The 26,539-nt window shown below is 44.2% G+C and overlaps 2 long non-coding RNA genes across 6 annotated transcripts; both read left to right on the top strand.

Moving 5' to 3' along the window:
• LOC124697175 lies at positions 1-23,295 on the top strand. 5 transcript variants are annotated; one of them, XR_007000759.1, is made up of 5 exons: positions 1-374; positions 475-583; positions 1,103-1,443; positions 1,512-1,652; positions 23,278-23,295. It is a non-coding gene; the product is annotated as an uncharacterized LOC124697175 (long non-coding RNA). The 5 variants fall into 5 exon arrangements; XR_007000761.1 differs by lacking the exon at positions 23,278-23,295 and having other exon boundaries at positions 194-374; positions 1,103-1,175; positions 1,301-1,443; positions 1,512-2,649; XR_007000758.1 differs by lacking the exon at positions 23,278-23,295 and having other exon boundaries at positions 195-374; positions 1,103-1,175; positions 1,273-1,443; positions 1,512-2,648.
• A 328-nt stretch (positions 23,296-23,623) lies between these two features.
• Positions 23,624-23,993, top strand: LOC124697197. Its single transcript, XR_007000763.1, has 2 exons — positions 23,624-23,832; positions 23,921-23,993. It is a non-coding gene; the product is annotated as an uncharacterized LOC124697197 (long non-coding RNA).
• The last annotated feature ends 2,546 nt before the right edge of the window (positions 23,994-26,539 follow it).

The raw sequence follows: 26,539 nt of genomic DNA, 5'->3' as shown, positions 1-26,539 counted from the left end.
CGAAATCCACCGCTGCAACACCTCGTGCCTGCGCCGCCGCGTCCTCCAACTTCATCTCCTTGGTCTCCTCCCTCAAGTCCTGCCTCGCATCTCAGAGGCCCTCGCCTGGTGAGCAGCATCACGGAGGCCGTCGCCTGCCTCCACCCCTCGACGCCTTCCGTAACCTGCAGGGGTGTTCTCCAATTAGTGCCGGAATTATTTAGTTTCATAGACTCTAAATTTAGCAGGCTAATAAGTGTTGGTTCAGGATTGAGGTTCTATATTATTTAGGTGTGTTTATAGTACATATGGAAGCATACTGGAGGTCTGAAGTCTGAAACGCATTGTCAACAGTTTCCTTGATAACAAGCACACGATGTCCAATATATCATACGGTAGTGCCTACCCTGTTCTTAATAATAAGAGATATTATTTTCTCACTGTGTCTGTTGTACGAATAAATATTCATGTTTGTACTACTTTTTTTTTCTTCAGAATTAGGGTGAGTTATGCACCACCTGAAAGCACACCTTGCACCAAATGAACTGCTGGGATCAGGTTGGACATTTGAGTATAGTGTTGGCATGCATCCCAGCTACGAGAGGTATTATGTTTTTCCGTCAATGCAATGTGGTTTGCCGGAGGATTTTTGTTACCCTCTGTTTGGATTTATATGGCCAGAGGGGCAAATTGCTGGCTCCTTGGCGCTTAGTTATTGGCAGGCTAAACAAATGCTCCAAAAACATGTTGATTCCATGTGTCTTCAATTAACAATGAGAGAACCATTACTTTCATGGTCAGATCGAGATATATTTTGTAGTGGATCTTCAGCTAGGATACATATGCATTTCCCATCTTCTGCAATGATGTTTTATTTTTATTTATTTCCTGTGGGAGCTACAAGGTCTTTGTAAAAAGGGGACATATTTGTTCTTATCATGGTGCGAGTCACCTCTTTAATTGTGCATCTATTTCTTTTAAATTTTGGGCAAGTACTATCGTACTAAAATATTTTGATGTCGCAGTCTGCATGATTTGTCCTAAAAAACCCTGCATCTATTTCTTTGTCCTAAAAAACCCTGCATCTATTTCTTTTACCTACGAGAATATTTTGCTGCTCTAGCTTTCAGGTACTGGACCAATGTGCTTGTATTGACCATCGACATATTCTCTCTGCTCACCACTTGGCATCCAATGTAAGAAATCTTGAAATATCATGAAATGCTAAATATTTGTTGCAATTAACTTTTGTTTTAGCATGTCTGTTAACAACTCATTTTCTACTCTTACGAGTTATGATCCCCACCATCGAGTCCGCCAGCGTCGACGCTGCCAGGTGGTGGATGCCTGCTTGCCAGGGCCACGTTGACGCGAAGCATATATGTCCACTGCCTGTCTTGCCGTAGGGGAGTTCCGCGAGGTCCTGATCCGGCATTGATCCGATGACGCCTTCATGGCTAAGAGGTGCGTTAGAACCTTATACTGCGATGTGTCCATACATTTGTGTCATATTTTAATGAATCATGCACCAGTTTGGTGCTCCCTACGGCCGGCGACGTAGCAGGCGGAGGTTCCTCTTGACTCGTCGTGCAACACCTTTGTCGATCTGGGTGACGCTGCAGTAAAGATAGAACTGTTGTTGTGCCAATTGTCTCCCTCCCACGCCAGTGAAGGTGCATGAATAAATATATCTGTTGCCCTGTGTATAAATTATACTTACGTGCCTTTTCAATTTAAACCATGAAATATATCATTATATTACTTTAGTTTTCTGCATCTACTTGACTAGAACGAGTATGCTTCAAACATAGCTAAAAGGGATGCTTTCCATGAGAAAGAGAGATTTTTCTAAATATCTGCACTCCAAATACACATCATGGCTCTTTTTGTTTGTGTAAATTTGTTCATAATGACTATCAAATGTCCATCCAGTACTCTGTTTTGGTTTACCAAGTACTAACATTATAGGATGTCGCATATTCCATCTCATATTTGCTTAAGTATTAGCATATGACTTGTTAGGCTGCAGGCTCATTCTCAGTTTTTAAAAGTATATACGAACCTTCAGATTTTTCAAATATTTGCAGAAGTTTCGGTACTAAAGAACATCAGTTTATTCAAATATTGTTCGAAATAAGGAGAATTAGCAAAGATGATTTGCAAATTAATGTGTGAAGAGCATCTTTTTTTATCTATTCATATGATTTAGCAGCTTGATTTGTGTCTGTCGGTACCGGTGCCCTCGGTGGGTTGGTAGGTGTGGCTTTGAATTTTGCAGAGATATTTTGGGGGCATATCTCCTATTTCCTCCCAATTAACTTGGATTGTGTTGTACCAGCTAAGATCTATGTCTTCCTTTGGTTGGTATTAAACAACACAATCGTTACTAGAAAATTTAGGGAAAATATAGGCATGTTAGTGATCCAACTTGTGTTCTATAATCAGAGATGTCTTTTTTTTAATCATTTCTTCCGTTACAATAGTCTGGACAATGTCGCTCAAATTATTCAGTTAACTGTGGGAGATGACCTTTTGTCAATTTTATGATCAAAGATGTTATTTTTTCTATCATTTGTTCGTTACAATCTTCGTGCCCAACAGGTCAGCTGTCGCTCAAATTATTCAGTTAACCGTGGGAGATTGTAAGGGTATTTCACCCTTATCCATTATTTTGGTAACGATGACACCGTGCTAAAGTATTTGGCCTAATATGTTATCAAGGTTAATCTCAGGTATTAGGCAATGAGGCATAAATGGTGTATCAAAGGAACAAGAAGGCTAAAGGAGACCCCCACTTCAACAACAATCAAAAAGGGGTCTACAGCAGAAATCCGGTCTGCAGCCCGGTCCAACCGGGCCAGCAACCGGCCTGTCCGGCGCACAGCTCGGTCCACCGGTCGCCAACCGGGGAAGTCCGGCGCACGACCCGGTCGGCCGGTCGCCAACCGGGCTCTTCACCAGAACGCAGCGAGTCCGGTTGCCGACCGGTCAACCGGCCTACGGACCGGCGAGTCCGGCGCACGGCCCGGTCGACCGGTCGCAAACCGGCCACCAACCGGCCGCTAACCGGAGGAGCTCCAGGACCAGCAAAAGGCGTCCGGTCACTGGCCCGGTCAGACCGGCCTCACCACCGGGCTGTCCGGTCTGTGGCCCGGTCAGACCGGGTTTGTCGAGGAGAAGCTGAGGTGGCAAGTGACAACGGCCATATTTCGAAGAACACTATAAATAGCCCTTCTCCTACCTCTAGACGGTTAGGCAACACATTACAAGCTGTTCTTGAGCTCTCTCTCTCTCACTCCATTGCTAGAAACACCAAAAGCCTCAGATCTCCCTCCTCCTCCACTCAAACTCAAATCCCTCCGGGGAATCATTAGAGGAGGACCCGATCTACCGTTCTACCAAGCCAAATCTCATTCCCCCTTGTATTCATTGAGAAGCTTGCTTCCTAGGGTTCCTTGGAAACCCTAGGTAGGCAAGAGGAGTCCGGAAGCATCCGGGCCGTGGATTTGCTCCGGGCAAGATTGTGAAGGTTTGGAGGCTACCTCAAAGTCTACCACAAGTGAGTGAGCTATTCCTTCGTGGGATAGGCTCCGGAGAATAGGGTGAGCCTTCGTGGCGCGGGGAATCCTTCGTGGGACCTCCACTCCTCCAAACGTGACGTACCTTGTTGCAAAGCAAGGGAACACGGGAATACATCCTCGTCTCCGCGTGCTATCGGTTATCTCTAACCGAACTCCTTACTTGTGATTTAATCGCTCTGTGAGAGCCTTCGTGCTTGAGTTAGTTGTATCCTCATATAGGTTGCTTCACCTAGTTTGCATTAGGCTCATCTTTATATTCCACAAAGCCTAATATTGCAAAGAAAGAATTAAAATTTGTAGAAACCTATTCACCCCCCTCTAGGTTTGCCATCTCTATACTTTCAATTGGTATCAGAGCCTGGACTCTTATTAAGGGCTTCACCGCCTTAAGAGTGAGATGGATAAACTCTTCGAGGGTCTAGATGACGACTCTAACCTTTCGGTTAAAGAGATGAAATCTAGATTCTTGGCATATGAGGCCGAGAAGAAGAAAAAGGAGGATGAGTTACAAAACCAAATGACAGAAATGTCTGCCATGCTTAAGAACCTAACTGCGGGTGGAACTCCTAGTGGGGCTTCGGCCTCTAAGGAAACCTACCATGATGTTAACCATGACTATCCCAAAAACACTTCACCCATGCCTCATATAAACCATAGTGGGACCGTTCCCCATTATGATGGAACTCACTTTCCACATTGGAAATCTGCTATGGAATCTCATATTCGCAGCTGCAGTGTGGAGCTATGGGAGCTCATTGTTCATGGACATCGGGAGCCACAAGATCCTACTCGGTTGACCTCCACCGAGTTCTACAACCGTCAACTCAATGCATCCGCACGTGACAAGATTAGAAGTGGCATCAACCGCAAGCTTCTTGATCAAGTCGATGACATTGTCTCCGCTAAAGAGTTGTGGGATCGGATCGTAGTACTCCAAGAGGGAACCGATTTGATCCAATCAGCTCTCTATGAGACCGCAAAGCAAGAGGCCCACCAGTTCATGATTCGAGATGGAGAATCCGTATCCGATGCCTATGCTAGGCTTGGTGCTCTGAAAGTAAGGGTCAAGGGACTTGGTGCTGAGAAGTACAATGACGGCTTCGAGATGAACGAAGCCTTCATAAAATCCAAGGTCATTGCTATGATTGCCGTCAAACAAGAAGACACCAACCTTGCACTCAACTTGCAAATCATGACCAAGAGTGCCGATCTCAACTCCGATGATCTAGTCTCCTATGTGGCCGCCAATGAAAGCATGGCCAAAGCCGGAAAGAGGCTCAAGGCAATGAATCGTGTTGATGAAGCCTCACACAACCATGAAGCGTCACACAACCTTGCTCTCAAAGCTAGAGCCGACCATGGAAGCAAAGAAGACTATGAAATTGAAGAGGATGAAGAGATGACTTCAACTAGTGACATTGCTACCGACTTTGCTTTCTTTGCCAAGAAGTACAAGGCAAAGTTCCCAATGCTCCTCAATGACAAGAAGAAGAAGAGAACTTGCTACAATTGTGATGAAGATAACCACTTTGCAAATGAGTGCCCTTATGAGAAAAGGGTAGACAAGCCAAAGTTCATCAAAGGGGTCAAGCCAAGATTGAAGCCGAACCCAATCAACGATCGGTACAAGAAGAACAAGGGAAGAGCTTTTGTTGGGGCCGAGTACTTGTCCGATGAAGAAGAGGAAGATGAGGAGAAGGAGGCCGGAGTGGCCGGTTTAGCTTACTCTAAGCCCGGGTCACTCTTCACATATGACTACTCCAAAGATTACTCCACGGAGAATGATGTTGGCTCTTCCTTCATGGCGAGAACAACTCAAGATGATGACTCCGATGACTCTCCCTCCTCTCCAATCATTGGCTCTTGTCTTATGGCAAGGGAAACCAAGGTAATGGAACCTCCACCTTCCCTATCTAGTGTTCTTGATGATGAAAACGAAGATCTAGAAGAATTAATAGTGCTTAAGGAACTCTATGATGTTAGATGCACCCTTCGTGGTGAAGCTCTTGTCAAGTTTGATTTCTTGATGGACTCACTCAAAGAAAAGGATGAGTCCATTGAGGAATTAGAATATCAATTGAATGAGAAGGAACGGAGATTCAATCTCCTAAGACAAGAGCTAAAAACCGAAAGGTGCATATCTCAAGGCCTTAAGCAACAAATTGAAACTTATGAACTTGATAAAGTTAAGGACCTAGAAACTATTGATAGGGCTCAATTATTGACCCAAGAGCTCAATGCCTCAAAGGAGGAACTTGAAGTTGCTCATGCTTCTCTCACTAGGGATCTTGACCACCTTGAAAGAGCTAACAAGCTTGTCAAGGATGAGCTCAAGAAACTTGGAGAGAACCATGATCTACTTCAAGAGTCCTACAAAAGGGCTCTTGGATCAATGAAGGATCCCATTGATGTTGAAAAGCTTGCTTGTCCCTCCATTTCCTTTACTAGTGAGCATGCTAAACTTGTTGAGGAACATATTCGTTTACAAGAGGAACTTTCTTTGCATGTTGAGACCAATGCATATCTTGAGTCCTTGGTGACCAAATATGGTCTTGACTATCATCCTAATGAATCTTCTTGTGAGCAAGCATCTATTCTTGAGGAAAATGTTAGGCTAACAAAGGAACTTGCAAAGTTCACCACCGCCAAGAACAAGATGGGATTGGATGACCTCTTGAGTAAGCAAAGGTCAAACAATCAAAAGTATGGACTTGGATATACTCCCAAGTCCCACAAGAAGAACAACTACAAGAAGGAGAAACCCGCTCAAGATAAGAACAAGAAGGTCACTAACAATGGCAAAGCCTCAAAGGGCAAAGCCACTAGTGGTGACCGCACGAGGCCAAACGATCACTATGCATTATTTGTTGATTATTATGGTGATGTCTATGCTAACTATGTTGGCCCTCCTAATGGCTATGCTTATAGAGTGTACTCAATTTGGGTACCAAAAGATATTGTTGCCATTGCAAAGGAACCCATTAATCGATGGGTTCCTAAATCCTCTACTTGATTTTGTAGGGGTATTCCTCCGGTGGTCCAAAATGGGTGTTTGATAGTGGATGCACCAATCATATGACCGGAGGAAAGGGTGTGCTTGATCAATTCATTGAAGATATCAACAAGAAGTCAAGCATTACCTTTGGTGACAACTCAAAGGGAAAGGTACTTGGGTATGGCAAGGTAGCAATCTCTAAGGACTTGTGCCTTGAGACGGTTATGCTTGTTGAACACCTTGGCTATAACTTACTTTCTATATATCATCTTGCCGATGCCGGTTACAATTCATATTTCACTAAATATTATGTGCAAGTCTTTAGGAGTGACAATCTCAAATTGGTCCTTGTTGGATATGTGGAGAACAATCTTTACGTGGTTGACCTCTCGAAAGAGAGCCCTTCCTTCTCCACATGTCTAATGGCGGCCAAGCATGACGAAGGATGGTTGTGGCATCGCCGCCTTGGTCATGTTAACATGAGGAATCTTAAACAACTCCTAAAGGGTGAGCATATTGTGGGACTAACCGGCGTTTCTTTTGAGAAAGATCGTGTTTGTAGTGCATGTGTAGCCGGAAAGCAACTCAAGAAGAAGCATCCCATCAAGAGTATTGTTACCACATCTAGGCCTTTGGAGCTCCTTCATTTGGACCTCTTTGGGCCATCACATTATGATACTCTTGGTGGGAGCAAGTATGGACTTGTCATTGTTGATGATTACTCAAGATACTCTTGGGTCTTTCTCCTTAAGTCTAAGGACGAGACTCATAGAGAGTTCATCACCTTTGCCAAGAAAGCTCAACGTATGTATGAATCCGAGATCAAGGCAATTAGGACCGACAATGGCACCGAGTTCAAGAACTACACTATGCAAGAGTTTGTGGATGATGAGGGCATCAAGCATGAGTTTTCGGCGCCATACACCCCTCAACAAAACGGTGTTGTTGAAAGGAAGAACCGGACTATCATTGAGATGGCAAGAACCATGTTGAGTGAATTCAACTCACCCCACAACTTTTGGGGAGAAGCCATCTCTACGGCCGTCCACTACTCCAACCGGCTCTTCCTCCGTCCCCTCCACAACAAAACTCCATACGAGCTCCTTACCGGTAACAAGCCTAATGTCATGTATATTAGTGTCTTTGGATGCAAATGTCTTGTTAAGAACAACAAAGGAAAGCTCGGTAAATTTGAAACTAGAACCATAGAAGGTATATTTGTTGGATATGCGGAGAACTCTCACGCCTATAGATACTACAACCGGTCCTCCGGGACTATTGAAGTATCTTGTGACGTGGTGTTCTTGGAGGATAATGGCTCCCAAGTGGAGCAAGTTGTTCCATGTGTTGCAGGTAATGATGATGATCCATCTAGTGCCATCAAGCATATGGGCATTGGACACATCCGGCCCATGGAGGTTCATAAAGATGATCAAGATGATGGAGTAGATGTCTCAAGCACGCCACAAGTGGAGCCCAGCTCAACTCAAGCCGAACCATCAAGTGCAACTCAAGAACCATCCTCTACTCAAGATGAGTCGCAATCCGAAGAACAAGAAGAAGATCCTCATTCCATGGAGCAAGATCATGATGACGATCAAGAAACATCCTCAACTCATGATCAAGCTCAAGTGGTCCCTCATGATCAAGTACTAGCAAGAGATGAATTCATTGATCATGAAGGAACCGTTCGGAAGATCAAGGCCGCTACAAGGGCAAGTGACATGAAAGTGGATCAAGTCCTTGGTAGCATCTCAAGAGGAGTGGTAACTCGTAGACACCATGCATTACTTATTACTTATTGTCAACATCATGCTTTTGTGTCTAGTTTTGAACCACTTAAGGTACATGAAGCCTTGGTCGATCCGGATTGGGTAATTGCCATGCAAGAAGAATTGGAGTGTTTCACTCGTAATGAAGTATGGTCTCTAGTTGAGAGACCCAAGGATCATCGCATCAATGTCATTGGGACCAAATGGGTATTCAAGAACAAGCAAGATGAGAATGGCATTGTTATACGAAACAAAGCAAGGTTAGTGGCGCAAGGGTTTGCCCAAATAGAAGGTATGGATTTTGAGGATACCTTTGCGCCGGTAGCCCGTCTTGAAGCTATTCGTCTCTTGCTTGCATTTGCATCTTTCCACAATTTCAAATTATATCAAATGGATGTGAAAAGTGCATTTTTGAATGGTCCCCTAAAAGAAACCGCATATGTGGCTCAACCCCCGGGTTTCGAAGACCCATGCCGACTCAACCACGTGTATTTACTCCATAAGGCACTCTATGGTCTCAAGCAAGCTCCACGTGCTTGGTATGAGTTCCTTAGGGATTTCTTACTACATGATGGGTTTTGCATGGGTACGGTCGATTCCACCCTTTTCTGTTGGAGATATGCCCTAGAGGCAATAATAAAGTGGTTATTATTTATATCTTTATGTTTATGATAAATGTTTATATATCATGCTATAATTGTATTAACCGAAACATTAGTACATGTGTGATATGTAGACAAACAAAGAGTCCCTAGTATGCCTCTTAACTAGCTTGTTGATTAATGGATGATTAGTTTCATAATCATGAACATTGGATGTTATTAATAACAAGGTTATGTCATTGTATGAATGATGTAATGGACACACCCAATTAAGCGTAGCATAAGATCTCGTCATTAAGTTATTTGCTATAAGCTTTCGATACATAGTTACCTAGTCCTTATGACCATGAGATCATGTAAATCACTTATACCGGAAAGGTACTTTGATTACACCAAACGCCACTCGCGTAAATGGGTGGTTATAAAGGTGGGATTAAGTATCCGGAAAGTATGAGTTGAAGCATATGGATCAACGAGTGGGATTTGTCCATCCCGATGACGGATAGATATACTCCGGGCCCTCTCGGTGGAATGTCGTCTAATGTCTTGCAAGCATATGAATGAGTTCATAAGAGACCACATACCACGGTACGAGTAAAGAGTACTTGTCTGGAGACGAGGTTGAACAAGGTATAGAGTGATACCGAAGATCAAACCTCGGACAAGTAAAATATCGCGTGACAAAGGGAATTGGTATCGTATGTGAATGGTTCATTCGATCACTAAAGTCATCGTTGAATATGTGGGAGCCATTATGGATCTCCAGATCCCGCTATTGGTTATTGGTCGGAGTGAGTACTCAACCATGTCCGCATAGTTCACGAACCGTAGGGTGACACACTTAAAGTTGGATGTTGAAATGGTAGAACTTGAATATGGAATGGAGTTCGAATATTTGTTCGGAGTCCCGGATGAGATCCCGGACATCACGAGGAGTTCCGGAATGGTCCGGAGAATAAGATTCATATATAGGAAGTCATATTCCAAGTTTGGAAATGATCCGGTGCATTTATGGCAGGTTCTAGAAGGTTCTAGAAAAGTCCGGAAGAAATCACCATGGAAAGTAGAGTCCCGGAGGGACTCCACCTTGCATGGCCAGCCAACCCTAAAGGGGAGGAGTCCAAGGTGGACTCCCCTAGGGTGGCCGGCCAACCCCCTCATGGAAGGGGGAATCCCACCCCAAGTGGGATTCCCACCTTGGGTAGGTTTCCCTACATATGGGAGGTTTCATTGTTGGGGTCTTATTCGAAGACTTGGATACCAACACTTGGGGATTTCCACCTATATAATGAGGAGGAGAGGGAGGGGGCTGCCTACACTTGGCCGCACCACCTAGGGCTGCCCTTGGCCGGCGCCCTAGCCTCCCCCTCTCTCCCCAAACCCTAGCGGTCTCTCTCCTCCACCACATCCCGCATGCTTAAGCGAAGCTCCGCCGGATTTCTCCACCACCACCGACACCACGCCGTCGTGCCGTCGGATTCAAGAGGAGCTACTACTTCCACTGCCCGCTGGAACGGGGAGGTGGACGTCGTCTTCATCAACAACCGAACGTGTGACCGAGTACGGAGGTGCTGCCCGTTCGTGGCGCCGGAAGCGATCGTGATCAAGATCTTCTACGCGCTTTTGCAAGCGGCAAGTGAACGTCTACCGCAGCAACAAGAGCCTACTCTTGTAGGCTTTGGAATCTCTTCAAGGGTGAGACTCGATAAACCCCTCGTTGCTACCGTCTTCTAGATTGCATCTTGGCTTGGATTGCGTGTTCGCGGTAGGAAAATTTTTGTTTTCTATGCAACGTTATCCTACAGTGGTATCAGAGCCAGGTTTATGCATAGATGGTTGCACGAGTAGAACACAATGGTTTTTTGGGCGTTGATGCTCTTGTTATCTTTAGTTTGAGTACTTTGCATCTTTGTGGCATAGTGGGATGAAGCGGCTCGGACTAACTTTACATGACCGCGTTCATGAGACTTGTTCCTCGTTCGACATGCAACTTGTATTGCATAAGAGGCTTTGCGGGTGTCTCGTCTCTCCTACTATAGTGAAGATTCAATTTACTCTTCTATTGAAAACATTAGTATCAACGTTGTGGTTCATGTTCGTAGGTAGATTAGATCTCTCTCGAAAACCCTAAACCACGTAAAATATGCAAACCAAATTAGAGACGTCTAACTTGTTTTTGCAGGGTTTGGTGATGTGATATGGCCATAATGTGATGATGAATATGTATGAGATGATCATTATTGTATTGTGGCAACCGGCGGGAGCCTTATGGTTGTCTTTAAATTTCATGTTGAGTAGTATTTCAAAGTAGTTGTAATAGTTGCTACATGAGGTGAACAACCATGAAGACGGCGCCATGAACCTTGACGCTACGCCAACGATGATGGAGATCATGCCCGTTAATGATGGAGATCATGTCCGTGCTTTGGAGATGAAGATCGAAGGTGCAACGACAAAAGGGCCATATCATATCACATATGAATTGCATGTGATGTTAATCCTTTATGCATCTTATTTTGCTTAGAACGCGACGGTAGCATTATAAGATGATCCCTCACATTAATATCAAGATAATAAAGTGTTCTCCCCTCGTATGCACCGTTGTAACAGTTCGTCGTTTCGAAGCATCTCGTGATGATCGGATGTGATAGATTCAACGATTCACATACAACGGGTGTAAGCCATGTTGCACACGCGGAATACTTGGGTTTGCTTGACGAGCCTAGCATGTACGGACATGGCCTCGGGACAACGGAAACCGAAAGGTTGAACACGAGTCATATGGATGATATGATCAACATGTTGATGTTCACCATTGAAGCTACATCATCTCACGTGATGATCGGTTTTTGGTGTAGTGAATTTGGATCGTGTACCACTTAATAACTATGAGGGATGTTGTATTAAGTGGGAGTTCATTAGTAATTAGATTAAAACATGAACTAATTATCATAAACATAGTCTGAGTAGTATTTTGAATTAATTTTGTAGTATTGGCATCCGTTTACTACTATGCGCTAGTCTTGTTACTGAGATAGAAATACTGTTAAAATCTGATTAGAAACTTTACGGATTGGTACCGTATTGTTAAAGAATCAAGAATTGATTAAGTCCTATTGCAAACTTTTAGTAAACCTCACATTGTTGATTCAAAGAGCTATGGTTTCAATTAGTACCTAATGTTATCTTGTCTCCGTGAAACTTGAAGTTCAAATTTGTTTGAAAAGTAAGGAGCTGAAAATTTAGTTTTCAGAAATAATCAAGGTATGAGATATAAGTGATATCTAAGACCTTATTGCAAGATGATAGAATATATTTTGGTGAGACTACATGAACTCATAAGTTTTATGGGAATGTATGAAGGTTGAAGACGCCAGGCGTCACAATCCTCCAACTATTGGGGCACTAATGATATTCGCATATCCATGAAGTTATCATCCTTAGTATGCACCGTTGCTAAGACTCGTCGTTTCGAAGCATCACGTGATGATCGGGTGTTATAGATTCTACGTGTGCTTACAACGGGTGCAAGCTAGATTTGCACATGCGAATACTAAGGTTAAACTTTATGAGCCTAGCATGTACAGACATGGTCTCAAAAAGTTGTCATGAATTGATGGATAAAATTATGAGTGAAATTATTCATCATATTACAAAGTTACTAATAAGTGAAATCTAGAACACTTGTCATATGATGATCAACTTCAAAGTAAGAACCTCAAGGTTATTGGTATTTGACCAACAAACCTAGAAGTTATTGATGTTGAAGTGTTTTTCTGAGGAAAGCTAAAAGAGAAACTGCAAAAGATATTCTGGCAAAAAGATAAGAAAAGACTAGAAAGTCTAGCTCAGGTGTATATAAATGATATACATGTTATGGTTGTATTCCTAGTTAAGTCACACAATGAAATTCTTGGGTATTAGTACTATATTGGTTGGTATGAAGTGTCATACAAAACAACGCAATACAAGAATACAATGGCCTAAGTGATCGACAGGGAATATGATAAAAATGCACGTCCGGAACAAAATAAAGTGTTATTATGTTCGTCGTTAGCATTCTATCTAGCCCTTAGAATTTATAATAAAGAACTTAATAATTGTTATTTTGCTCTGGTCAAATGAAAACAATGAGTTGTTTAAATTATGACATTACTCCATGTACAATGGATAAGTTATTATAAATCTTAATGGTGAAACACACATACATAACACTGACGCTAAAAATGCCATAAGGCGAATGATTTGAATTCCACTTATTTGTGGAACCGCCATTTAGGTCATGTTAGAAAGGAACGCATGAAGGAACTCTATGCAAATGGATTTTTGGAGTCATTTGATTTTTGAATCATTTGGCGCTTGCAAATCTTTTCTAAAAGAGAATGATTAAAATACCGTTCATAGGCCAAAAGTTGAACGGGCAACTAACTTAGTGGAAAAATACATGATGATGTATGTGGTTCACTGGGCATAGTTGTGTGCGGGAGATTCTTCTGCTTCATGAAAACTTTCAACAATGAATTGAGTATATATATGTGGATATATTCAATAAGGAAGAAGTTTGAAACATTTGAATGGATTCAAATAAATTTCAGCATGAAGTGAAAATCATCGTAATAGAAAAGTCAAATATCTATGATTGGATCATGGTGAAAATATTTGAATTACGAGTTTTAGCGAACATCTAAGAGAGTCATGAAATTGTTCTACAACTCACATTTCTTGGAGCATCATAATGATGATATAGTATCCGAGAGATGTATCCAAGCCTTGTTGGATTAATGATGAGATAAAATATTATGACGCCATTATATTTTTGTGGATTATGCTTTAGTGACTACCGCTTTTACACTGAATAGAGCATCATCATGATCCGTAGAAATGACACCATACGAGTTATGGCATGGGTATAAACCCTAATAGTCCTTTCTTTAAATTTTGGTCTAAGAGTTTACAAACCAAAATCGGATGAATGTCTTTGTTGGTTATCCCAGAGATTTAATTGGGAATTCTTCCCACAAGACAAAGACAAAAGTGTTTGTCAATGTTTCTTATTTCCGAGAAATTGTTTCTAGTGAAGTATTTGAGTGGGAGGACAATATATTTTGATAAGGTTTATGAACCTGAGCATAATGATCAGAGTAGCGCAGCATCGGAATTGGTTTCGGAAGCGGCCATGAAGATCATGGCTCCCATGACTACAAAAGTGTTTTAGCCATGGAGATCGAAGTACATATTGAACCTTGATTTTGAACAATGATAAACCAATTACAAACAAAGAAGTTATGATGGGCCCTGACTCCGTTAAAATGGCTATATGCCATGAAATCCAAGATAGATAAATACTTTTTGAAAGTAAATGGATCTATAAAATTTATAGACTTGGTTGGAATATCTTTAAAGAAGCTCGACTTGTCGAAAAATTGTTTACGACAAAGTTTAAAGAGTTGACTACGATAAGATTAGATCTTCCGTAGCAATGCTTATAGTCTATGTGGATTATTCTAGTAATCACTACATATTTCTTTTATGAGATATGCTAGTAGGATGGCAAAATACATTAATTATCAGAAGTATGTATTAAAAGGTGTATACAAGATACAACCAAGAGTTTTGCTGGTCCGTGGAATACTAGATATGTATACAAACTTCAATTTGATGAAGTAAATATAGCGGAGTTGGAATCTTCACCGGATGAAATAGTCAAAGAGTTTTTGATTTCATCAGAAACGATGAAGAGGCTTGCATTTGCAAGAAATTAAGTGGGAGCGCTGAGACATATTTATAATACTTTATGTAGATACATATAGTTGGTTATAAATGATGTAATTATATACTTGATTAAAAGGTTTCATTGAGAATTAACTTCAATGAAAGGATATGGACTGAAACAAATTTAGTGTCAAGATCTATGAAGATAGATTGAAACACATAAATAAGTTTAAGTCGAAGTACATATGATGGATATTGAAGTAGTTCAATATAGAAATATTAAGAAAATGTTCTTGTCATGTGAAGGTTTAACAAGACTTGAGTGTATCTGACACTCAATGAGTAAAAACACATGAGTGATTATAGATCACGAATAATATGTACACAATCAGATATCATGTGCTATAAAGTGTTATGAGCATATACCAGAATGATTCATATGATGATCATTGGACGACAGTAAGAATATCCTTGAGTACTTTAGAAGAACTAAGGATATATATATATTTTTGTATGAAGAAATGACAAACAAATCGCTGTAAGGTGTTACACCGATATTGGTTTTGTCACATATAAAATATAATTTCAATCTCAAATTAGACTAAGTGTTGTTTAAAAGGTAGCACAATGAGCTAGAAGTTGTCTATGCTAGATTTAGAAGAGTTCTAAATATTGTGACGGATTCTACAAAAGAAGGCAGAGTATGTCATTGTTTTGACAATGACAAAGGATGTTAAGTCAAGAGGTTCTTTGAGAACTTGGTGTAGTTCCGACGAGTCGAACTTTGAAGCTATATTGTGTGTGACAATATAAGTGACATATTTCGGACAGCGGAATTAAGGTTCCACCAGAAGATCAAACATATATAATGCCAACTCATTTGGAAATGAGTGATGCGTTGAGACGCAAATGAATTACAAAATACATACGTTTCTGAGCGTGTCAGATCCGTTGACTAAAAACCTCTCCCGTGAGCAATACATGATAAAGCACCATAAGGCCAAGGTGTTATATCTTTACAAATGTAAACTAGATTATTGACTCTAGTGCAAGTGGGAGACTGTTGGAGATATGCCCTAGAGGCAATAATAAAGTGGTTATTATTTATATCTTTATGTTTATGATAAATGTTTATATATCATGCTATAATTGTATTAACCGAAACATTAGTACATGTGTGATATGTAGACAAACAAAGAGTCCCTAGTATGCCTCTTAACTAGCTTGTTGATTAATGGATGATTAGTTTCATAATCATGAACATTGGATGTTATTAATAACAAGGTTATGTCATTGTATGAATGATGTAATGGACACACCCAATTAAGCGTAGCATAAGATCTCGTCATTAAGTTATTTGCTATAAGCTTTCGATACATAGTTACCTAGTCCTTATGACCATGAGATCATGTAAATCACTTATACCGGAAAGGTACTTTGATTACACCAAACGCCACTGCGTAAATGGGTGGTTATAAAGGTGGGATTAAGTATCCGGAAAGTATGAGTTGAAGCATATGGATCAACGAGTGGGATTTGTCCATCCCGATGACGGATAGATATACTCTGGGCCCTCTCGGTGGAATGTCGTCTAATGTCTTGCAAGCATATGAATGAGTTCATAAGAGACCACATACCACGGTACGAGTAAAGAGTACTTGTCGGGAGACGAGGTTGAACAAGGTATAGAGTGATACCGAAGATCAAACGCTCGGACAAGTAAAATATCGCGTGACAAAGGGAATTGGTATCGTATGTGAATGGTTCATTCGATCACTAAAGTCATCGTTGAATATGTGGGAGCCATTATGGATCTCCGGATCCCGCTATTGGTTATTGGTCGGAGTGAGTACTCAACCATGTCCGCATAGTTCACGAACCGTAGGGTGACACACTTAAAGTTGGATGTTGAAATGGTAGAACTTGAATATGGAATGGAGTTCGAATATTTGTTCGGAGTCCCGGATGAGATCCCGGACATCACGAGGAGTTCCGGAATGGTCCGGAGAATAAGATTCATATATAGGAAGTCATATTCCAAGTTTGGAAATGATCCGGTGCATTTATGGCAGGTTCTAGAAGGTTCTAGAAAAGTCCGGAAGAAATCACCATGGAAAGTAGAGTCCCGGAGGGACTCCACCTTGCATGGCCAGCCAACCCTAAAGGGGAGGAGTCCAAGGTGGACTCCCCTAGGGTGGCCGGCCAACCCCCTCATGGAAGGGGGAATCCCACCCCAAGTGGGATTCCCACCTTGGGTAGGTTTCCCTACATATGGGAGGTTTCATTGTTGGGGTCTTATTCGAAGACTTGGATACCAACACTTGGGGATTTCCACCTATATAATGAGGAGGAGAGGGAGGGGGCTGCCTACACTTGGCCGCACCACCTAGGGCTGCCCTTGGCCGGCGCCCTAGCCTCCCCTCTCTCCCCAAACCCTAGCGGTCTCTCTCCTCCACCACATCCCGCATGCTTAAGCGAAGCTCCGCCGGATTTCTCCACCACCACCGACACCACGCCGTCGTGCTGTCGGATTCAAGAGGAGCTACTACTTCCACTGCCCGCTGGAACGGGGAGGTGGACGTCGTCTTCATCAACAACCGAACGTGTGACCGAGTACGGAGGTGCTGCCCGTTCGTGGCGCCGGAAGCGATCGTGATCAAGATCTTCTACGCGCTTTTGCAAGCGGCAAGTGAACGTCTACCGCAGCAACAAGAGCCTACTCTTGTAGGCTTTGGAATCTCTTCAAGGGTGAGACTCGATAAACCCCTCGTTGCTACCATCTTCTAGATTGCATCTTGGCTTGGATTGCGTGTTCGCGGTAGGAAATTTTTTGTTTTCTATGCAACGTTATCCTACATTTTCACCAAACGGGTTAAAGGGGGTGGCCTCTTTATATGTCAAATATATGTTGATGATATTATTTTTGGTGGAACTAACCCCAATCATAACAAAGCTTTTGAGCTATTGATGACTAGGAAATTTGAGATGTCCATGATGGGAGAGTTGAAGTTCTTTCTAGGCTTCCAAGTGAGGCAACTTGCAAAAGGCACCTTCATCTCTCAAGAAAAGTATGTGAAGGACATGCTCAAGAAATTCAACATGACCAATGCAAGCCCAATGAAGACACCCATGCCCGTAAAGGGGCAACTTGGTTCATGTGACGGTGAGAAGGATGTGGACATAAAGGTATACCGCTCCATGATAGGATCCTTGCTCTACCTTTGTGCCTCTAGGCCGGATATCATGCTAAGTGTAGGGATGTGTGCTCGTTTTCAATCCGCTCCCAAGGAGAGCCATTTAATGGCGGTCAAACGGATACTAAGATACCTTGTTCTCACTCCTACTCTCGGGCTATGGTATCCAAAGGGGTCAACCTTTGAACTCATTGGCTATTCGGATTCCGATTGGGCCGGTGATAAGGTTGATCGGAAGTCTACCTCCGGGGCTTGCCAATTTATTGGCCGGTCATTGGTGAGTTGGTCATCCAAGAAACAAAACTCCACCGCCCTATCCACCGCCGAAGCCGAATATATATCCGCGGCATCTTGTTGCACTCAATTGTTATGGATGAAGCAAACCTTGAAAGACTATGGTGTGTCTCTTGGTACGGTGCCTCTTCTTTGTGACAATGAAAGTGCAATAAAGATCGCCAATAACCCGGTTCAACATTGTCGCACCAAACATATTGACATTCGCCATCACTTCCTACGTGATCATGTTGCCAATAAGGATATTGATCTCACTCATGTGGGAACAACCTACCAATTGGCGGATATTTTCACTAAGCCTTTGGATGAAGCCCGCTTTGTTAACTTGAGAGGAGAACTTGGTATTCTTGATCCTAAAAACTTGGATTGATTAACTTCTTGCACTATATTCTTGCATTTATCTTGCTATCTAGCTTAGAGGCATAGCACATATGGGGATAGTCATCTTACCATGTCTTGGTATGATGCATACCTATGTGTGCAACATAAATAGACCCAATGTCATTATATGGACCCAAGCATGTCTCTTCGTGGTCACATGACATTTGCGCTTTCACATAGGGGGAGTAATCCCCCGCCCCTCATTGAGCCTTCATTACACTTCGATTTGACTATATAAGGCCCAATGATCTTATTGCGAGCATCATTTCCAAAATAACTTATGATTCTTGATATACACTTCGAATCATGCCCATTGTTGCTATTCACATCTTGTTTGGATTTTCTCTCCAATGGATATGCCTAGAGAACTTTGTGTCTCCAACCCCATGTCTATGCTCATCTCATCATCATCTATCTATCTATATGTACATGTCATCATTTGAGCACTCACACACATTTACACACAGCATAGGGGCAAAAACGAGGCAAAATTAGACAATTCTGGGCTGGCCGGTCCCTGGCCCGGTCGGACCGGGTCCCTGACCGGATGGTCCGGTGGACCGGGCGGCAACCGGGGTCTGGGCCGGGTCAGCCGGTCCTCAGCCCGGTCTGACCGGACACCTGACCGGTCGCGCAGCCTACTATATATTGGGGAAGGGATACCCCTTGGGGTCATCTTCCCCATTGTTCCCCAATCCCCAACCTCCATGGCCGGCGCCCTGACCATCTCCTCCATGATCTAGGCACTTCCCCCCACAAGATCTTCCCCAAACTCCACCACACCATAGATCGGGCCCCTTGGAACATCTCCACCGAAGGATTTGGTCCCTCTCCAACTAGTTTGGGAATTTTTGAAGTTCTTGGTGTTCAAGCCCTTCCTCGTGTTCTTCTTGCTCTTTGATCAAGAAGGACAATGTCTTCGGGTAATGTACTCTCCCTTCCTCCCTAATCTCTAGTCCTCTTCACACATTGCAAGTCCTTGCCAAAATTTGAGGAAATCTTAGGGTTAGGGTTAGGGTTTGCAAGTCCTCATGCCTTTAGAGTGTCTCTCAACACACAGCACATATTCCACTCTATTGCTATAGCATGTACTCAAGTTTTTCGAGTTTTTGCATGAATTTGTGGTAGAAAATCTGGGCAAACATCACAAATCGACAGACCCGGTCACCAGCCCGGTCGACCGGCCGCTCAACCGGCCGTCCCGGCGTGCGGCCCGGTCCACCGGTCGCCAACCGGATCGTCCGGTCTGCTGCCCGGTTGGACCGGCCTGTGCGCCGGGTTGCCCAGTTTTCGCACAATCTCATCACTACACTTGGATATATGCTATGCTTTTTGGATTCCCTCTTATTGATGACATGTACACTTACCCCACTGCTATCCTTGCTCTATTTTCTCATTCACAGGAAGTTGGAGTGGTGAGCCACCACGTGGTGGTGTTGCCAAGCGAGGTAGGACGGATCTTCCCCGCCGTTCTAGTAGTCGTGCACCCCCTCAAGCTCATCAAGGTACTGACACTAGCAGCTCAGCTCGGGGCAGAACCAAGTCTGTTGCTACCAAGCACAAGGATAAGAATATTGCCCAAGAGGATGATGAGGTAGTACCAACCATCAATGTTGGGGCTGCAAATCGTCTTGAGTGGCAGGAATGGAGGACAGTGAATCCCTATCGTTTTGAGAAGCCAACTTACACTCGTTCGGACAAGGCATTCTGGACCAACACACAAGCAGCCCTCTGGGAGGGTTTCTATGATTCTCATGAGTTTATGAAGCATGGTAATATTGTATCACCCAAGGCCATCAATCCTGACGAACTTGCCTTGCATGAAGCCACAAAGTATCGGTTTGTGGTTCAAACCTTGAAGAGTCTGGGATTGTATGACCTTGTGTGCCTCAAGCCTGATGATACTCAAGATGATCCTACCTTTTGTCCCCTTCTTGTCCGTCAGTTTCACTGTACTGTCTTCTTCCATGATGATGAAGCCCGCACCCTCACTTGGATGACCGGCAAGACAAAGTACTCATGCTCCTACTCTCAGTTCCGTGCAGCCATGGGTTGTGGTGATGACAGTGATCCAGGGTACAAGATTCATTCACGGTCCAGGCTTACTAGGGGTGACATCTCTTTCTGCTATCCTGCGAACCCTACGCCTGGACCTCCCACTATCTCTGGGATGTACTACTCCTATCTGGTACTTGCCAAGCTGTTCCGTGAGAATCTCATCAGCAAGTCTGGAGACCACAGTGAAGTCCGGAACTATCACCTCAACTTGATGTACTATTGCCATCCTGACAGGGTAAGGAAGATTGATGGCTGTGATCTTATCTACTGTGAACTGAAGAGAGCAATTATGGACCGCATGACTCCCAACTACGCCCAGTATGTTCAGCGGCTCATCAACTTCATTGTTCCCGCTCCTCGGAACGCTATTGGTGAAAAAGTCATCATGGATCCATTCAGGTTCCCCATTCAGGAGGCCACTCGTTCAGACGTTCCCTCCATGATGCCCACCACTGAGCGCCGCTCCAAGGCACACCATGATCATGATGCTAGCTCCAATCACTCTCGGCGCTCCCAGCATGGGGCCGCTCGATTCTTCACATGCATGTTCCAAATGTGCAAGAACAGCAATGATGTTGCACATCAGACCCTTACTATGACCCAGGAGACACGGAGGCGCCAGAATGACTTCATGGCCTCAAGGAACCACCCTGTTCCTCCTCCTGGACCTGAGATGGAGCCTGTGATAGCACCTCAGTGGGAGATGCCTCTTTTTACCGATGAGATGCTCCAGAACTTCGACTTCTCCGTGTACGCTCATGGTGCTCTCCCTACTAGGCCTGCTCGTGCTCCTCCTGCTGACTATGCTGCTGACTATGCTGATGATGATGCGGGTGATGATGATGCGGGTGATGATGATGCACGCGAGAGCTCCTCCTCGCTTGGGTTTGGTCACTACTGATGGGTGCGATAGCATCTCTCCTCTTTTCTTCGCCTTTTTGGTGTTCCGATGCCAACGGGGGAGAAGAGAGTAGAGTCTAGACCACGGGGTTCCTTGATTGCCACAAGCCATGGGAGTTGCTTTATTTGGATTTTATATGGCTTGTGCTTGTTTACTTTGAGTTTTTCAAGAACCATTTGCTATTTCCAATAAATCGTGTATGGATATGTATGGACGACTATTATGTGTGCTACTCTATGTTAGGATGATTATGCTATGCTTATATATCTTGATATGCACATCTCCATACCATGCTTGTTTCCTAAAGATATTGGGGGAGCTTCTCATGTTTCACAAAATGGTGCACTTTGCATTCAAACGCAAATTCTCCAAGTGCACACATTATGGGGGAGCTTTCGTAATATCTTATATGGAATCAAGGTTTAGAGCTTATCATAATATCTATTTGTGACTCTAGCTCGGTTTGTCATCGTATACCAAAAAGGGGGAGATTGTAAGGGTATTTCACCCTTATCCATTATTTTGGTAACGATGACACCGTGCTAAAGTATTTGGCCTAATATGTTATCAAGGTTAATCTCAGGTATTAGGCAATGAGGCATAAATGGTGTATCAAAGGAACAAGAAGGCTAAAGGAGACCCCCCACTTCAACAACAATCAAAAAGGGGTCTACAGCAGAAATCCGGTCTGCAGCCCGGTCCAACCGGGCCAGCAACCGGCCTGTCCGGCGCACAGCTCGGTCCACCGGTCGCCAACCGGGGAAGTCCGGCGCACGACCCGGTCGGCCGGTCACCAACCGGGCTCTTCACCAGAACGCAGCGAGTCCGGTTGCCGACCGGTCAACCGGCCTACGGACCGGCGAGTCCGGCGCACGGCCCGGTCGACCGGTCGCAAACCGGCCACCAACCGGCCGCTAACCGGAGGAGCTCCAGGACCAGCAAAAGGCGTCCGGTCACTGGCCCGGCCAGACCGGCCTCACCACCGGGCTGTCCGGTCTGTGGCCCGGTCAGACCGGGTTTGTCGAGGAGAAGCTGAGGTGGCAAGTGACAACGGCCATATTTCGAAGAACACTATAAATAGCCCTTCTCCTACCTCTAGACGGTTAGGCAACACATTACAAGCTGTTCTTGAGCTCTCTCTCTCTACTCCATTGCTAGAAACACCAAAAGCCTCAGATCTCCCTCCTCCTCCACTCAAACTCAAATCCCTCCGGGGAATCATTAGAGGAGGACCCGATCTACCGTTCTACCAAGCCAAATCTCATTCCCCCTTGTATTCATTGAGAAGCTTGCTTCCTAGGGTTCCTTGGAAACCCTAGGTAGGCAAGAGGAGTCCGGAAGCATCCGGGCTGTGGATTTGCTCCGGGCAAGATTGTGAAGGTTTGGAGGCTACCTCAAAGTCTACCACAAGTGAGTGAGCTATTCCTTCGTGGGATAGGCTCCGGAGAATAGGGTGAGCCTTCGTGGCGCGGGGAATCCTTCGTGGGACCTCCACTCCTCCAAACGTGACGTACCTTGTTGCAAAGCAAGGGAACACGGGAATACATCGTCGTCTCCGCGTGCTATCGGTTATCTCTAACCGAACTCCTTACTTGTGATTTAACTGCCTGTGAGAGCCTTCGTGCTTGAGTTAGTTGTATCCTCATATAGGTTGCTTCACCTAGTTTGCATTAGGCTCATCTTTATATTCCGCAAAGCCTAATATTGCAAAGAAAGAATTAAAATTTGTAGAAACCTATTCACCCCCCCTCTAGGTTTACCATCTCTATACTTTCAGAGATGATGTTTTGTCAATTTTATCTCTCTAGGCTTAACCTACCCATGATATTAACATTTTTACTACTGCTGCTCTTTAGAGTATTTGGAATTTACATAATGAATGGAATTTGTTTTCTCGTGGTCGACGATCGGATAGATATGGATGTCGATGATCAATCCGATGAAGAGGTTGAGTCTACTATGCAAAGACTCTCGAGCAACACATGCCTCCCCGACCTCGAGCACCACCGGCCTTCCTTCCCAACCACTGTACCGTGGAGCTGCCAAGGCGGTGGTTGCAGCTCATCCTCTTCCTCTTGCGAAGAACATGATGTGGGCAGAGAGGTGGAGTTCTTCCTCAACTGGATGAGCGAACCTGCTTGCCCTGCACCACCCACATCGCCGAGTAGGAGAAGGAGCTACAGAGTGTGGAGCAGGTCAAGATGGAGATGCAGGAGGACTATGTCGCGCTTGATTTCGTACGATTTGTCAATCTCCATAGTTATGCTCTTGAGGAACTGATATAGATTTATCTTGAGAAAGACATTAGGATGAAACGTTTTGATGGAGCATGCTAAATTTCCTATCTGAAGATTTTTCCGTAGGTATGTACCAATCATCATATTAGTAATAGCTTGTATTTTGTAGACGTTAGGAATTTAAGATGCTACATTGGTGCAAATTTTTCTATAGGTATTTACAATGTCTAAACTAAAGGTATCAGCTACATTTCATATTACCATTAATTGTTGCAAATTTCATAATATATTTGTATCATGATTGATATCTCAGCATAATATGTGGTTTTCACGCCGAGCTTGATTTATCTCTTGATTTATCTCATTGTTATATTCTCATCATTTGTAAATTTTTAAGTCTTTTGTTCACTAGGAACGATATTTTCTTTCCCGTAGCAACGCACGGGCATTTGTGCTAGTAACCGAAAAAAACTCAGCTACAATCCACATAAAACTTAACTACAAGCCAATTTGTAACTCATATACACAAATCACGATGCAATTGGAACCAAGCACTAATTTAGAGAACTAGCAAAACCAATAAGAAAAGATCTTGAAAATGCTTCCGTTCTCTACTGGATGAGAGCTTTTACACGCTTACAGCAAGTCAAGGTAAGATCAACTCATATCTCTGTTTCCAGTAGAGCACGGAAGCACTCATGGAAGATACGCCCAAACCGGCGAGGCGACGTCCGGCCGGGCGGCCGCGACGATGTCGTCATGCCCGACTACGGCGCCCGCCGGCCGATATGGTCTTCTGGTGGTTGATGGCCGAAAGAGTAGTAGTCGTTCCACGGGGCCGACGGAGGGACGGGCGCGAATCTCAGGGTCCCGAAGAACTGCCTGGTGGTCATCGTCGCCGCCGCAGTACCAGCAGCAGGAAGGCCGCCGCGATGGCTCCCCACGCGCGCGCCGGCGGTGAGCACCAGGAAGAGGAAGGCGAGGGTGGCGACGAGCGCCAGGTGGGCATAGACAACGGAAGGCATCGCCATGGGAGCAGAGCAGAGAAGACGGAGACACTGCAAATTGCGGCAGTGATTATGAGGACGAGCGAGGCGCGCGTGATGTTTGTGTATGGGTGCGTGCGTCCGCGATATAAGATGCGCTCGGCCATTAATGGGTTCTTGGATTCTTGCGCGCGCGTGGCTATCTCTCTCCAATCTCCATCGGCAAGAACTCGACGGCGCCGCAAGCGCAGCGCATGCACCATGACCCACCCGCAGACCCGCTCAATCGGTCGTTCCAGGGTCAAAAAGGTAGAGCTTGAGTGACAGCCAATCAGCCATAGCTTCGGCTCCGAGAGGCCGAGTGATCGGCTGACAGAAAGACGGAATGGTTCCACTGAAAAGTCCAAAAAACGACAAAGGCACGAGTACAAAATTAACCCAAGATCTCGCATTGCAAGAGATTTGCTAGCTCATAAATAAATTTGGCTAGCTAGCAAGAATAGAAGATATGATTGGAGTCTGCCAATTGCCCGCATTGGGAGCACGCCCCATTTAAACGTCCATGGCACTTCGCCACATGCTTGTTGGATGGTAGTCGTCCAAAAAAACATCTCAATTTTCGGAGGGAACACGGTCACCACACCTCTTTACATTGTGTGACAGTCGCACCGTTTGAATGGCTAAGGAGAATGGATCTCTTCAAGTAAGCCCCCGAGGCTTCCAACAACCAAGAAATCACGTCTTCATGTGCCGACTCCGAAAGGGCCTAGATTTCCCAGTATGGGTTGTCCCATTCATTAAGGCCAAACTGCCTATGGAAGTTAAGGCGCCACTCCCCCTAGGTGTCCTTCCGAGAAGGGATCCCTTCCACCGTGATGAAAGGCCCAACACAACAACTAAACAGTCAGGGATATTTGGCTCAGAGAGGGACCATTCCAATCCACCAGTCAAGCCAGAAAAAGGTATGGTTCCCATTGCACACCTTGTGTTTTGCTCCAACTTAAAATACCATAAAAAGGGATATATACAAGATTCAGCGGATCGGAGGTATACAATGTGAAGGATAAAGATCAGCTAGCTACGGGCTAGCAAAGACGTTGGATTTTGGTCTTAGGATGTGGGCACCTACATGTTCTCCTATTAAGTGCAACGAGACACAAGTGGAGGAGCCTATGAGAAGGAAAAAAGGGGAGGAGGAAGAGGAGAAAAAAGAGGTCACATCGACACCAACGAGGTGACAACGTAGGACCTAGACATGGATGCGACGAGGGAAGACATGTGGTGCACCGGTTTGTGTCCCCTTCCCAAGTCTAATTAAATGCATGATCAGATACTAGTGCAAAATCCCCAAAAAGGCAAGTTCGTGAACATTGAACACTCCATATACGTGAAAGAAAGAATGTATGTATTGTTGGAATTCGGTGGTAGAGGAAAGAGTGACGACGGAGGTTTGGTTTTAATGGGTCGTGGCACAAGGTTGGTGGTGTGAAAAAGAGGCAGATACCGCATAAGGAGGGTGAGTGTCTCGCGCTTGAAGGTTAGAGCCTTCGAGGCTTATTCACGAGGTCTTGCATGTTTTACCTTCCTTAAAAATGACTGAAACAAACATAGAGCCCGGTGCAAATGATGTGATTAGGATTAGTCGGTTCAAATTGTTCAAACATTTTGACTGAGTACAAAAAACATTTTGATTAGGACTAGCAATTCCTCCACCGGTCCCACCATTTGATCCGACGTGGGCAACACAAACGTACTCTCTCTGTCCTATTTTATGTTGCGATTAATTTTGCGTGAAAATCAAATTTTAAAGTTTAACCAATTATATAACAAAATGTATCAATTTTATA

Source organism: Lolium rigidum, chromosome 1 (assembly GCF_022539505.1).
Source record: "Lolium rigidum isolate FL_2022 chromosome 1, APGP_CSIRO_Lrig_0.1, whole genome shotgun sequence".
NCBI lineage: Eukaryota > Viridiplantae > Streptophyta > Magnoliopsida > Poales > Poaceae > Lolium > Lolium rigidum.
The sequence above is the reverse complement of the archived record's forward strand: the minus strand, read 5'-3'. Positions and strand labels throughout refer to the sequence as shown.